The following is a 14,363-nucleotide window of genomic DNA, read 5'->3' as shown; positions in this document are numbered from 1 at the left end:
ATAGATTAGGAGCAATTTGGTTTAAACCAGGATAGTTATACAAATTTTTGTTAATACCACAAAGTTTAGGATATTCGAAAAATACTATAATTTTTCAGTGTTCAAAAGTGAGTCCAGGCCAACAGGAATGAAAAAGTAGAGGGAAGGACATACAACCCTAGTGAAGTCCTTAGGAAAACTATTGAGAAGCCATCTGACCAGTGTTACTGTTTGATGCTGGGAAAGGCCTGTGTGCTGTTCTCACTGTATGTGTTTAGTGATGCACTGTGATCCAAGATGATCTCAAACTTATTCTGTCCTGCCTGAAGATATTCTTATTTTTCTTTCTGCTCCAACTCCTGGGTGCTGGGGTTATAAGCATGGGCACTGAGTCTAATTGTACAGTACTTGCGATTAAGACCAAGTCTTTGCACAAAGTAGACAAAAAATGCTACAAATTATCATTCCTATCAATATCTTTAAATTAAATAAGACTTCAAGAGAAAAGAGTCCCCTGAGGAGAAGTACACATGACAAAAACTACACTGGCAAGGTGGATAACAGTAAACACTTATATGGAACATAACAATTAAAATGATAAGATATATTTAATAAAAAAAATTGATAACATATGGTTGTTCAGCCTGCGGAATGTCTTTGCAGCACATGCATACAGTTGCCACAGAGGCCAGAAACAGGCATCAGACTCCACCAGAATTTAAGTTAAAGAGGTTTGTTAACTGTCATGTGTGTCTTCTGAGACTGCAACAAATGTTCTTAATAGAGAACACGTTTTTTCGAGTCTGCAATGCACTTGACTTTTGTCCTTCCAACCAAGTGTACTGGATCACTCCCAATCAAAGAGAAATATCTGCAGACCTGTAGTGACAGGTGCATGAGGTAGGCATGCTAATTGTCTTAGGCTGCCACACATGCATGCAAGGCTCCTGTGAGTTCAGAATCCAGCTAGAGGATCACTGATTATCAGTTTGCAATAGATTTGTCACCACTCTTCTAGGATAACAATGCAGATTAGGCCCATCAGATGACATATACAATTGAAAAGAACCTCCTTCTGCTGAAGTGGTGGGTGAAGGTGGGGTAAGGAGATGGTCATGGTCCAGGTAGGCAATGTTGTGAAGAACCTTACTACCTTACTTCCCTTGGCTGACAGCCTTTATTGGGACATTCTGTTAAATATCCTTTCTATATGTATAGAGAGCTTCATTCTCTCTATGCTTTGAGATATGTTTATCTAGAGAACCTGTACTAATACAAGTGTGGTTTTTCTCTCCTTCATCACTGATGAAGATGTGCTGGTTCACAATAGTGCTCAACAGTGTTTCCCTTATGTTTCTGGCTTTTCTCCCAGGGCTGTTTCATACCAATCATCTGGTGAAATGGAGCTGCAGATTTCCTGAGCCCATTGTGAGCCACAAAACAAAACTGTTGCTTCCTAAAATCCTTCTTGAATGTTAATAGACTTGGCACTCTTCCAGTCCTGGGTCAGATTGACACCTCCTCCACTGCACCTATGAAAGCTATTCACCTTGATTTCAGGATGAAAGCAAGTGCTGTGAGGAGAGCTCAGGCAAGGTCTGAAGTCAGGTCCTGATAAGTGCAGGATCAGAGCTCAAAGAGGGGGATTGGAACAAGTACCTGAATAGCCTGAGCTGGAATGGTGAATTCTCCCCCAGGGTTGGGTGAGGTGAGATTCCTCTTGGAGGAGAGGCACAAATGCTAATGGTGTGCAAACCACTCAGGAGATCTGAAAGGTCTGACCTAGACCGGAAGCACACTTTAACTTTGAGGAAAATTCACGGGCCAATCAGGGCTCCAGGTGGATCTGCCAGTCAGACAAAGAGGCGGGATCTTCCAGTTCCTCTCTGTAAGTTTACTGCAACTGTGCTGGCTTGGGCGTTTCTCTGCTTCCTGCTATGAGCTGTGCTGTTGGGTGATGTGAGAGAACCCCAGGGAAGCTCTGAAATCGAGACATGGTGAGCACAGGAAAAAAAATGCCCACGATAGGGAGGAGCAGGTGGTTGAGCAGTGGGAGCTAGGTTGGTGGGTCCTGTCTGGGGCTGGAGGGACACCATCAGCCTGATGTGACCACTTGTGTGGTCCTGTGGTGCTCCTCACATGCCAAATCAGGCAGTGACCTATGAATAACTTCACTATCATGGCTGATTCTGAATTGGCCCAAAACATTTGGATCATTGGCTTGCTTGGAGAAACATGGGTGGTTTCTTTGAGTCTACTGCACATGTGTCCAAACACTTTTTCTTTTACAGTATACATTAAGAAGACAGGTATATATCTAATAGGTCTGCTTTTACATGTTACTAGTTTTTGTTTTGTTTAGTTTCTGTCAAGTTTTTTTGTTGCAGTTGTTTATAGTTCTTTAAATGTTTCATGTTTTGATTATTATGTAGCAAAGGGACTTTATTTTTGTCTAATCTATTTGGTATTTTCAATGGTTCTTTACTGTTATAGGCATCTTCTTTAGTTTAGCAACTTTTTCTTTTCTTTTCTTTTCTTTCTTTCTTTCTTTCTTTCTTTTTTCTTTTTTTTTTTTTTTTTTTGGTTTTTCAAGACAGGGTTTCTCTGTGTAGCCCTGGCTGTCCTGGAACTCACTCTGTAGACCAGGCTAGCCTCGAACTCTCGAACTCTCGAACTCAAACATCTACCTGCCTCTGCCTCCCAAGTGCTGGGATTAAAAACCTGCGCTACCACCGCCCAGCATAGTTTAGGAACTTTTGCATTTATGATTTTATTGAAAATATTTTCTAGACTTTTGAGCTGATATTCTCTTTTTCTTTTCCAATCATCTCTAGTTTTTTGCCTTTTCATATGTTGCAGTGTCCCTAGTTGCTGATTTCCTCAATACTGTTAAATTCAACATTTTTGTTTTTCACCAATATCTCCATTTTTTTTATTTATCTTCCTTTCCTGTTCTGTGTGTGAACCTTGCCTCTGTAGTTGTCAGAGTACAGACAATTTCAATTGCCTGCCTTCAGGGACTTAGCAACTGCTTAAGTCATTCCCTGCCTCTCCCACCTGCTGCTGTTGTCAGGTGTGCTTTGCATTCACGGACCGACAGCTACAGCCACTCTCTATGTTTGTTCCCTGTCTCTGTTCTCTGCAGATGCCTCTTTATTCTCTGACTTTACCTTCATCGCTCTCTCTCTGCTCCCTGTCTGTCTGTTTGTCTGTCTGTTTGTCTGTCTGTCTGTCTGTCTGTCTGTCTGTAGGTCCTCTTGTGTACCTCTATCCCTTCCCCAGATTCTCACTCCTCTCCCTTTCCCCCAACAAGCTCTTTTGCAAAATATCTGTTACATGTTTTGATTTCTTTTTTTTTTCTTTCTTTTTTTTTTTTTTTCGGTTTTTCGAGACAGGGTTTCTCTGTATAGCCCGAGCTGTCCTGGAACTCACTCTGTAGACCAGGCTGGCCTCGAACTCAGAAATTCGCCTGCCTCTGTCTCCCAAGTGCTGGGATTAAAGGCGTGCGCCACCACCGCCCGGCCCATGTTTTGATTTCTAATGACCTGCTGCGATAGGATAGCTTTTATCCTGGAACTCACTCTGTAGACCAGGCTGGCCTCGAATTCTGAAATCCGCCTGCCTCTGCCTCCCAAGTGCTGGGATTAAAGGCGTGTGCCACCACCACCCTGCTAGCTTTTATTTCTTGATGACATATTTTCCTTGCTGTTATTTATTATATTCCTGTGCTGGTATCTAGGTATCTGGGTTTGAGGTGATGATTGGTCTAGGTACTGGTTTCTGGGTTTGTCTTGTTTGTTTTAAAGTTTTATTCCTGGGTTACTATTCGATTTTTGGATTTTCAGAGAGTGTCAGCTTTTGGGCCAATGTCCAATTGTCATTGAGTGCATACCATGTGTGTTCTTTTGTGATAGGGTCACCTCACTCAGGTTGATATTTTCTAGTTCCATACATTTACCTAAGAATTTCTCAAATTCATTGTTTTTAAAAGCTGTGTAATATTTGAGTTTGTTGGTCTTACTGTGTAATTGCTATCCTCTTGAGGATCTTCAATCCTTCCCCCAACTCTTCCACAAGAGTCCCCAGGTCCATTCAATGTTTAACTGTGGTTCTCTGCAGCTGTTTCAGTCAGCTGCTGGGTGGAGCCTCTCAATGGACAATTATGCAAGGCTCCTGTGTGGGAGCATAACAGTGTGTCCTTAATAATGTTATGGATTAAAGCTTGCCAGTAAGGTGGGTCTCTAGTTGGGCAAGTTTTCATTGGCCATTCCTTCAATCTCTGCTATAGTCATACCCTGCATTTCTTTAGATAGGACAAATTTTGTTCTGTGTGTCAACTGTGTTGTTGTTGAGTTTGATCCTTCAGCTTTGTTCTCATGATACCATACATTCACCATTTGGTCTCTGTCCCTATATCCCATAAGATACTGTATAAATATTTGTTATCCAATGTTAATCTATTTCGCAAGCCTGTTGGTTTTCTTTTTTTTTTTTTTTTTAAAGATTTATTTATTTTATTTATGAGTACACTGTCGCTGTCTTCAGACACACCAGAAGAGGGCATCAAATCTCATTACAGATGGTTGTGAGCCACCATGTGGTTGCTGGGATTTGAACTCAGGACCTCTGGAAGAGCAGTCAGTGCTCTTAACCACTGAGCCATCTCTCCAGCCCCCATCCTGTTGGTTTTCTTTTTAACTTTATTATTTTTGTTTTTCCAGGATAAACTTTTTCTGTGAAGCCCTTCCTGTCCTCATAGTAGATATAGAATCTACACAAGCCACCTGACATGTTACTGTAAAATAAGTACAGGCTTCTGTGCTGCTCTTCATCTTTAATATTGAAATTTGTCCAAATATGTAGGTTATATTCTATTTCTAAGAATGGCATATGCTCATGATATCAATACTACCTGAGGCTTCAGAGTCATTGGATGATATATGATGTTTTTCCTTAGTCGTGTGTTTCTCTTAAAATTTTTGGACAAATAGGAGTATTTTACCTGTGTAGATGAATATGATTATCATATGTGCCTGATCTTTAGTTATGCAAGAATGTGGCCTCAGAATTCTTGATCTTCATATTACGGGTAGTTGTTAGTCCCCATGTAGATATTTGAAATTGACCACCATTATGTGGAAGACCAGCCAGAAATTTCCACTTCTGAGTTATCTCATTCTCCTGCCCTATGTTGCTTATTTATGATCAACATTTATATTGCTAATATTTTCATCTCTCCATTTGTATCTGTTTAAACATGTGTTCCATTTTAGTAAAATTTTATTTAATGCTGCATTTTAAACTGGTGCACTTTACGTTTCTATAAGATGAATGCAGAACTGCTTTGAATGTCTAATTCTTTGTAGGAAATTCAGGAAAGAACTGGGAGTTCTCTCAATCATTTCTGTCTCCTTGGTTGATAGTTACAGGGGCATGAGTGTCTTAATATGTAACTTTTGCTGTCCTGGAACTTGTTGCATTGACCATGCTAGCATCAAGCTCAATGACATACACCTACCTCTGCCTCTGAGATTAAAGAAATGAGCAAAACCACCCAGGTTGTCCATCATTTATGTAGTTACTAATTGTTCATACGATTTGTTTAATGTGTGCTCAGTGCTGTTGGTCTGTTTCCCTCTCCATCTCCCTGTCAATTGGCATTTCTCTTGCAAAGCTATAGCCTGTTCAGTGGATTCAGAAGCGACACATGAAATCCTCATAATAAAACTTCCTTTTAAAATGACATAAAAATTAGATTATAACTTCTGTGTCAAAGAAATAAATGATGGGAGCACCAGAAATATATGATTATATTGTCTAGGAAGCATACCTTTATTTACAGTGATGTCATTATCATGCTTTGTGATGTACACATATTTTAGGATGCAATGAATTTTGATGATGTGCATATCAAGTTCACTGGAGAAGAGTGGGATTTGCTGGATCCTTCCCAGAAGAATCTCTACAAAGATGTGATGCTGGAGACCTACTGGAACCTCACTGATATAGGTAAGACTGTGAATTTTCTTTTGTTTTTCAAAATACGGGGACAAATATTTCTTGATTATTGATGACACTCTGTTATTTGAATTGGGAACATGGAAGATTGAGTAAAAGAAATCAGAGTCAGTGCTGTGAAAAACCACAGTAACTTGACTTTTGCCTAATTTCCAATACTGTATCATTCATTTTCTCATACTGTGTTTTAGGGTACAATTGGGAAGACCACCATATTGAAAAAGAATTTCAAAATACTAGACAGTACAAAAATTAATATTAATGTGCAAACTGAAACATATATGCCTATGAGGCAATTTTAATATGTCCTGGAAACTCTAAAGTAAAGGAAGTATGTAAAATATCAGTCATTTAAGTATAGCTATGATTAAAATATTCTCACAAATCCATGGGCCTTAATGTCAGTTACCTGATTTGTGTTTGCAAGGCATTTATCTAAGGAAGGAGACATAGAAACAATGCCTTAAGAGATACCTTTATTTGATTTGTAACTCCATTAGAGCAATGCTGTGGAACTACCAATCTGATCAGTCTCATAATATTTAGATGTTGCACATTGAATAGTGATAAACATATATCCAAAGCCATGCAATAAGTAAATAGTCCATGGTAAATTCAGTGATACTCATATTTTTGTAGTGACATTGCTAAGTTTACTGAGAGGTCAGTTTATGAGAGTCAAGAATGTTGCTGTGGAGAAACCTCAATCCACATACAGTATGTCTAGAAGAAACAAAAACTCAAATGTTGTTAATTCAATGTGGAAAGCTTTCATTTATTCTTTTTATGTGTATATCAAGTGTCAGAATAAAAAAAAAAAACCTATGTGAGCATAGGAATATTTAAAAGAGCAAAATCCCTGTCTTTATTCCAGAACAGTGAGAAGATATGTAGAATTTTGCCTTTGATAGATTCTCTGAATATGCTAGAAGTATGCAATTAATTGCTTTTCTGGCTTTACTGGGAACATCCCCAAAATGACACTGCAGAATATCCCCATGGGTACTTGAAACGTGTAAATTTTTCTGTTTTTCCTGGTTCACAGTGCTAATGTGGGGTGATTCACACTGCAGAAAATTTATGAATATAATCAGTGTTATAAAGGTCTCCTTTTTTGCATTTTCCTTCAGATACATGAAACACATAATATAGAAATCTCATAGAGAAAAAGGATGTTATACCTGTGAGCCATATAGTAAATATTCCTGTCATCACAGGTGTTTTCAAAGAGGCATCAAGCCAGAGTTGGTGAGATCACTATAAACATATGAAGTGGTAAAACCTTAAGATATGGTTCTTCTTTATTATTAAACCAAACTGTAAAATTAATTCATATTGATTAAATGATTCATCATGGCAATGAAAGTGGTAAAGCTTTCACTTGTGCCAATTATCATTGCAGGCATGTAAGAAGTCATAGCAGGAAGAAACCATATGAATGTAATCAGTGTGGTAAAGCCTTTGTAAGACCCAATCATCTCCAATATCATAAAAGTGCACATACTGGAGAGAAACCTTATGAATATAAACAATGTGGGAAAGCCTTTGCAATGCATAGTCATTTGCAATGTCATAAAAAAATCACATAATGAAGAGAAACCTTATGAATGTAATCAATGTGGTACAGCCTTTACAAGACCCAGTCATCTCCAATATCATAAAAGAACACATACTGGAGAGAAACCTTTTGAATGTAATCATTGTGGTAAAGCCTTTGCAAGATCCAGTACTCTCATTTGTCATAAGAGAACACATACTGGAGAGAAACCTTATGAATGTAATCAATGTGATAAACACTTTTCACAACAGAGTTCTATTCAATATCATAAAATAACACATACTGGAGAGAAACCTTATGAATGTGATCAATGTGGTAATGCCTTTGCAATACAGAGTCATCTCCAAAAACATAAAAGAAAACATACTCGGGAGAAACTTCATGAATGTAATCAATGTAGTAAAGCCTTTTCACGTCACAGGCATCTCCAATGTCATAAAAGAACACATACTGGAGAGAAACCTTATGAATGTAATCAATGCGTTAAAGCCTTTTCACAACAGAGTAATCTCCAGTGTCATAAAAGAACACATACTGGAGAGAAACCTTATGAATGTAATCAGTGTGGTAAAGCCTTTTCACAACAGAGTACTCTCAAAAGTCATAAAAGAATACATACTGGAGAAAAACCTTATGAATGTAACCAATGTCGTAAAGCATTTTCACAATGGAATACTCTACAATATCATAAAAGAACACATACTGGAGAGAAACCTCATGAATGTAATCAATGTGGTAAAGCCTTTTCAGATCAGAGTAATCTCAAAAGACATAGAAGAACACATACTGGAGATAAACCTTATGCATGTAATCAATGTCTTAACGCATTTTCAGACCGCCATACTCTACAATATCATTAAAGGACACATACTGGACATAACCCTGAAGAATGTAATTAATGTGGTATAGCCTATTTATAAAGACGATGTCTCCAAAACTGTAAAAGACCACATACTGGAGAGAAATCTTCTTAATATAATCCATGTGACAAAATGCTTTTTACAAAGTTATTTTCTGCAAAAGTATAAAAGAGCCCATGTTGGAGAAAATGTATGAATATAATTGTACTGGCTGTTTTTGTGTGGAACTTGACACAGGCTGGAGTTATCACAGAGAAAGGAGCTTCATTTGAGGAAATGCCTCCATGAGATTCAGCTGTGTGGCATTTTCTCAATCAGTTATAAGTTAGGAGGGGCCACTGTGGGTCCTATCAATGTTGGGAAGGTAGTCTTGGGTTCTACGGGACTTTGTTATTTTCCAAGAACTACAACTTCCAGCATTCCAGGATACCTGTTTCCAGGATACCAGGATTCCCTGGGCAGGTGAGTCATAAAGGTTAATTTTGGGCATTACACAACCTTGATTTGTTGTCATTATAATCTCTTCTCCTCTACCCATTTTTCCTCTAGTAAGTAGTGTGATGTCAATGGAGGGGAAGCACACCAGTAAATAATATCCTGCCATGGCCTCTGCCTCAGCTTCTGCTTTTTGACCTAATTAGTTCCAGTCCTGACTTTCTTTGGTGAGGAACAGCAACATCGAAGTGTAAGCTCAATAAACACTTTCCTTCCCAACTTCCTTATAGTTCATGATGATTTGTACAAGAATAGAAACCCTAAGACAGTAATCGATATGCTAAAGCCTTTGCATGTCCCATTACTTTCCAAAACATTAAAGACCCATACTGGAAGGAAACCTCATGAATGTACTCAATGAGTTAAAGACTTTTCACAACCTTGTAGTCTCTATTATTATAAAAGAGCACATATCAGAGAGAAACCTGATGAATGTAATCAGTGTTCCAAAGCATTTGCAAGTCACAGTCATCTGCAGTCTTATAAAAGACCCATACAAGAGATAAACCACGTGAATGCCATCATTGTTGTACAGCCTTTGCATATCATTATTCTTTACACACACACACAAAAATGACTCTGGTGAGAAACCCTGTTAATTTAATCAGTGTGGTAAAACCTTGTGAATTCACTGTCATCTGCAAATACATAATAGAACACATTCAAGAGAGCAAACCTATTAAGGTAATCAGTGTATTAAGCCCTTGGGAGTTACAGTTATCCCCCAATACATAAAACAACACATACTGTAGAGAAACTGCATGAATGTCATGAATGAGGTAAACCCTTTCCATGACAGTCATCTAAGAACCCGCAAAAGAAAATGTGCAGGAGAGAAACCTCATGAATTTAATCAATGTGGGAGAGCCTTTGCATATCACAGTTGTCTCCAAACACATGAAGGAGCACATGGTGGAGAGAGGCCCTATGAGTGTAATGAATGTGGTAAAGCCTTTGCATGTCACTTTCCTATCCAAATACTTCAAGGAACACACACTTTAGAGAAACCTTCTGAATGAAATGAACGTGGAAAAGCCTGTTTATATCACTATAGTTTTCAAAGACATAAAAGAACACATATTGGACAGAAACCTTGTGAATGTACTCAAGATGGAAAATCCTTTACATGCCACAGTAGTCTCTGAATACAAAAAAGAACACGTACTAGACAGAAACCTTCTGAAAATAATCAAAGTGTTAAAGCTTCTGCATGTCCTAATCATATTTAAATGCGTGAAGGAATTCATAGTAGAAATAAACTGCAGTGATTTGAATGTGCTTGGACCAAAAAGTGGCAATATTAAGATGTTCAACCTTGCTGCAGTAGATATTTCTGTTTTGAAGGAAGTGAATTCCTATGATGGTGGTCTTTGGAGCTCTGGCCAGGATAAAACAGACCCTCCTACTGTTTGGCTGGAAGACCATCTCTTCCTGGTTGCCTTCTCATGAAGACATAAAACTTGTTTGGAGCAATGTGGATTTTTAGTCTTTGGATTGCTACATGTATTAAGTGGAACTTAATGGTCCATTCTAGTAGGAATACGGAACACACACATATATACTAAGTTTGATTTGAATTTTGTATATAGTTTTTATGATGTTTTGCTGAAGAATGTTGCTGCCTTTTTCCTTGTCTGAAGATTGTCCTTGAGGCTAAGCTAAGGAGGTTTATGTTGACTGCATTGACAAATAAAGTCTCAGGAAAGCCAAGCATAGCCTTTGCCCTGTGTATACTCTCATGGTGATTCTTTTGATCAAACATAGTAATCTTAGAAATGAAAAATTTTAAATGTTAGATTCAAAGAGATTCACCAGGAAGTTGAATGAAGCTAAATCCTATAATCAAAGATATCTGATGGTATTAAAGAAATGGTGATGTTATGGGAAGATTCCATCCACCTAAACATATAGATGTGAAGTTTTCTGTAGGATAACTGTATCATGATGGTCATTAATATTACCTGGTTATTGTTTCCATGTGGACATAAGGAGATACAAGTATGTGTCAAATTGACTAAGGATAGATTGTCATTATGATTCTGGGTTTTGAATTTAAGATCTAAAAGGAAATACTTACATCCAGGCATGGTGGTACATGCCTTAAATCCCAGGAGATGAGATTCAAGCAGATTTCTGGTTCAAGTCATCCTGATCCAGAACAAGTTTTAGGTAAAGAAAAGCTTAGGAAAAGGCAAAGTACCACACACACACCTTAATCCCAGCATTCAGGAGACAGAGCCATGCAGATCTGCGAGTTCTAGATTAAACTACCGAGTAAGTTCCAGTAACACCAAGCTTAGGCAGTGAAGTTGTTGAAAATTAGAAAGCTGCTGATAATGTAATAGAAGATCCATGTTCCAGCCCCAGAAAGTGGCACAACTCAGCAGCTTTGTCCATGTGGCTCTGGCTTTAGAGGCCAGAGTAGAAGGGACTACTGACACAGTTGATACTGTTAGCTATACTTAAAAAATTAGTGGTGGTGAAGAACAAACCAGCATCAGTGAGGTGAAGTCTTCTGGGGATTGTTTTCTGAGAGGACAATAAAGCTGTGTTCCAGAGACAGTCAAGGGTGTACCTGGTGGTGCAGCTGGTCTTCGTCATGTGTAAATATCACTAACATGGTACTGGTTTTAAGGCATGAATGTGTTATGGAGATCAGCTAAGGCTTGGCCCTATGAAGGGAGTGTATGAGAGGAAAGAAGAGAAGTGTAGTTTCAGCAGGACAACCCAGCATATTGAAAATGTCAGTGCCATGGGATGTCTAGAAAGACCAGCAGCAGCAGTAGACTGGATTCAACCAGAACCTAGAGTGCAATAGAGGGAAGAGGCTTTATGGTTCAATATTGTTCATGGACTAGACATATGTATTAGTGCACAACAAATATTATTTTACCTTTTCTCTCAAGTTGTGCACTTTCAGACAAAAATATAACAATCCTGTTATGCACAGCAACACCAGTTTGTACAGATCTTCTGTGCTAGTTGAACTAGTGTAACTACAGAAATTTGGTTTCTACAAATAAATTCAGTTCCACATCCCGATTCTTGTTTGCCCTGGTCTGTGAACTTCCGAAAATGGCCAGTTTGGACTTTTACTGACCATCTAAATTTGATTACCTGAGTACTCATTACTAAAGCCAACTACTGTCCAAACAGGAAAGCTCCCACTTTCTTTCCTCCACAGCCTTTCTGTACTGTGACTACACCAGCTTCAGAGTTTTTCAATGAAATTCAGTTGTTACACAGGTCCCTCTTTATTTGTAATTCCCACAAAAAAAGCCATGGAGGTTAGAGGACACTCATTCACTAGTGTCTTTTCCATCACACTGAGCTCAGCCTGAAACGAGATGTATGACTGACTTGAAAGCATAGTGCAGCAGAGGCATGATTAGGTCTTCAAAGCAAGCCTTGACTACATATAATGACCAAAGTCTCAGCTATAGAAGACACTGCTCTAAACAGAAACAAGTATTAAAGCCTCTGAGCAAAAGGAATGAAATTCTTAATGATGAGGAAACTTTGGAGAATAGAAACAAGCAAGAGATTAGAGCAGTGATACATAAAGAAAATGAAATTCAAAAAGCAACACCAACAATTGACTTCTTCAAAGGATAAATATATTTGAAAAAATACATAGGTATACTAACTTTGAAAAAGAGCAGATGTTCCCTAGTAGGGAGAATGGTATTAATAAGACCTTGTCCCTATGTGCAACGTTACTGCTGACAGACAGCACAGCCAATGGTTTGTGTCTCAAATTTCTGAGCTGACTTAACTGTATCAGTGAGCATTCCACATATCTCCACAGGACAATGTCCTAATTGGTAATTCAATATCCACTGGCTCAAGTTAACATACTCAAATTGTACACCCCCACAATCTGGTATGTTTTTCTTCATGTAAATTAATTAATACATGCTGGGAAATTACAAAATCACTCACCCTTCTTGTATCAGCTCTTCATAATACTGCTCCCCTACAGCTGTCTCCCTAAAACTTTAATCTGTGATGTAGCTATTGACTGTCCTATTTCACTGTGCAGTGTACACAATAACCTGTTCCTCATGTTCTGGTTCAGACAGAAGCCATGCTTCACATGCAAATCCTTTTCCTCTTGCTGCAAAGACAGTTCACTACATGACTCCAATGGGTAATTTTAAAACTGTTGTGGTTCAGCCTTTTAACTAAAAAATTCAGAAAGTTCAATCAAGAGAAAAGCAAGGTAACTTCCCTGGGGAGCAACAGACTGGCAACAAGCTGACCTGAGTCAACATAGCTTTTCTTGGAATCACTTTTCTAAAAGGTTCAAGATACAACTGTCTCAGAATTAATATGCCTTCCGAGGGAGAAATCACTCTGCACACTATTAAAGATTACTTTTAAAAATTCTCTTTAATGATAGCATGAATTCGTCTCTGTCTAATGCTCTTTTAGGATCAAGATTCATGTTATACTTTGAACAATTTAACATGGAATATGAAGTTGTGATCTAGGACGAGTTAACATGGAATTGGAAATTTTGATCTAGGACTAGTGCACCTGGGATATGATATTTGAATCTAGGACTAGTTAATTAGAAATTTTGGTCTTGAACTAGTTAATATGGAATACGAAATCTGAATTTGGATTAGTTAACATATAATATGAAATTTGAATCGAGGACTAGTCAACGTGGAATATGAAATTTGGATCTAGGACTAGGTATCATGGAATATGAAATTTGGATCTTGGACGAGTTAACATAGAATAGGAAAATTTGACCTAGGATTAGTTAACCTGGAATTGTAAAATGTGAACTAGGATTAGTTAACATGGAATTGGAAATTTTGATCTAGGACTAGTTAAGGCGGAATATGAAAATTTGATCTAGACTGTGCCACATACCCAGTTCCTGTCTCAAAAACTGAAAATAAGAATATTAGTGGACAGTTCAGCATCTCAGTGCGAGATGGAGAGCAGCAAAGTGTCGATGAAGCAGTGAGTCGACAAGGTAAGTATGGGGGCTCGGGCTGGTAGCCTGGGATCCATTCTGTGTTTCCTTGCTGCATTATATCTTCTCCTTCTGTCAGGGCAGAGTTAAAACTTGATAGATTTTTTTTTCAGAAAACTATTGTGACTTTCACGAATGAGCTAATTGTTGACACTGTGTAGCTTCCAAGTGTTAAACATATTCTTATATCAAAAAAACACCATTTTCTGCTGCAAATATAAGAGTGGGGTTAATAATCCCATGAACAGAGATTCTGAATCTGACATGGTCTTTCCTATGAAAACAACCAAAGTTAATAATTTTACTGTGTGCATATATAAAAATTAAATATAGAACCTCATTTTATAACATTATTCACAACAAAGTGTGCTCTCGCTAATCAATTATTGCAATAGAGAAGATATCCAACCACTAATAAAAATACCCACATTTCATGTGGTCCAGAGCCTAGAAGTTGAGGAAC

At 38.1% G+C, this 14,363-nt stretch overlaps 1 pseudogene; it reads left to right on the top strand.

Annotated features, from left to right (window-relative positions):
• Positions 1 to 1,088: 1,088 nt before the first annotated feature.
• On the top strand, positions 1,089 to 10,097 carry LOC114633878 (annotated as a pseudogene).
• The last annotated feature ends 4,266 nt before the right edge of the window (positions 10,098 to 14,363 follow it).

This window comes from Grammomys surdaster, unplaced genomic scaffold (assembly GCF_004785775.1).
Source record: "Grammomys surdaster isolate TR1022 unplaced genomic scaffold, NIH_TR_1.0 769, whole genome shotgun sequence".
In the NCBI taxonomy this organism is placed as follows: domain Eukaryota; kingdom Metazoa; phylum Chordata; class Mammalia; order Rodentia; family Muridae; genus Grammomys; species Grammomys surdaster.
The sequence above is the reverse complement of the archived record's forward strand: the minus strand, read 5'-3'. Positions and strand labels throughout refer to the sequence as shown.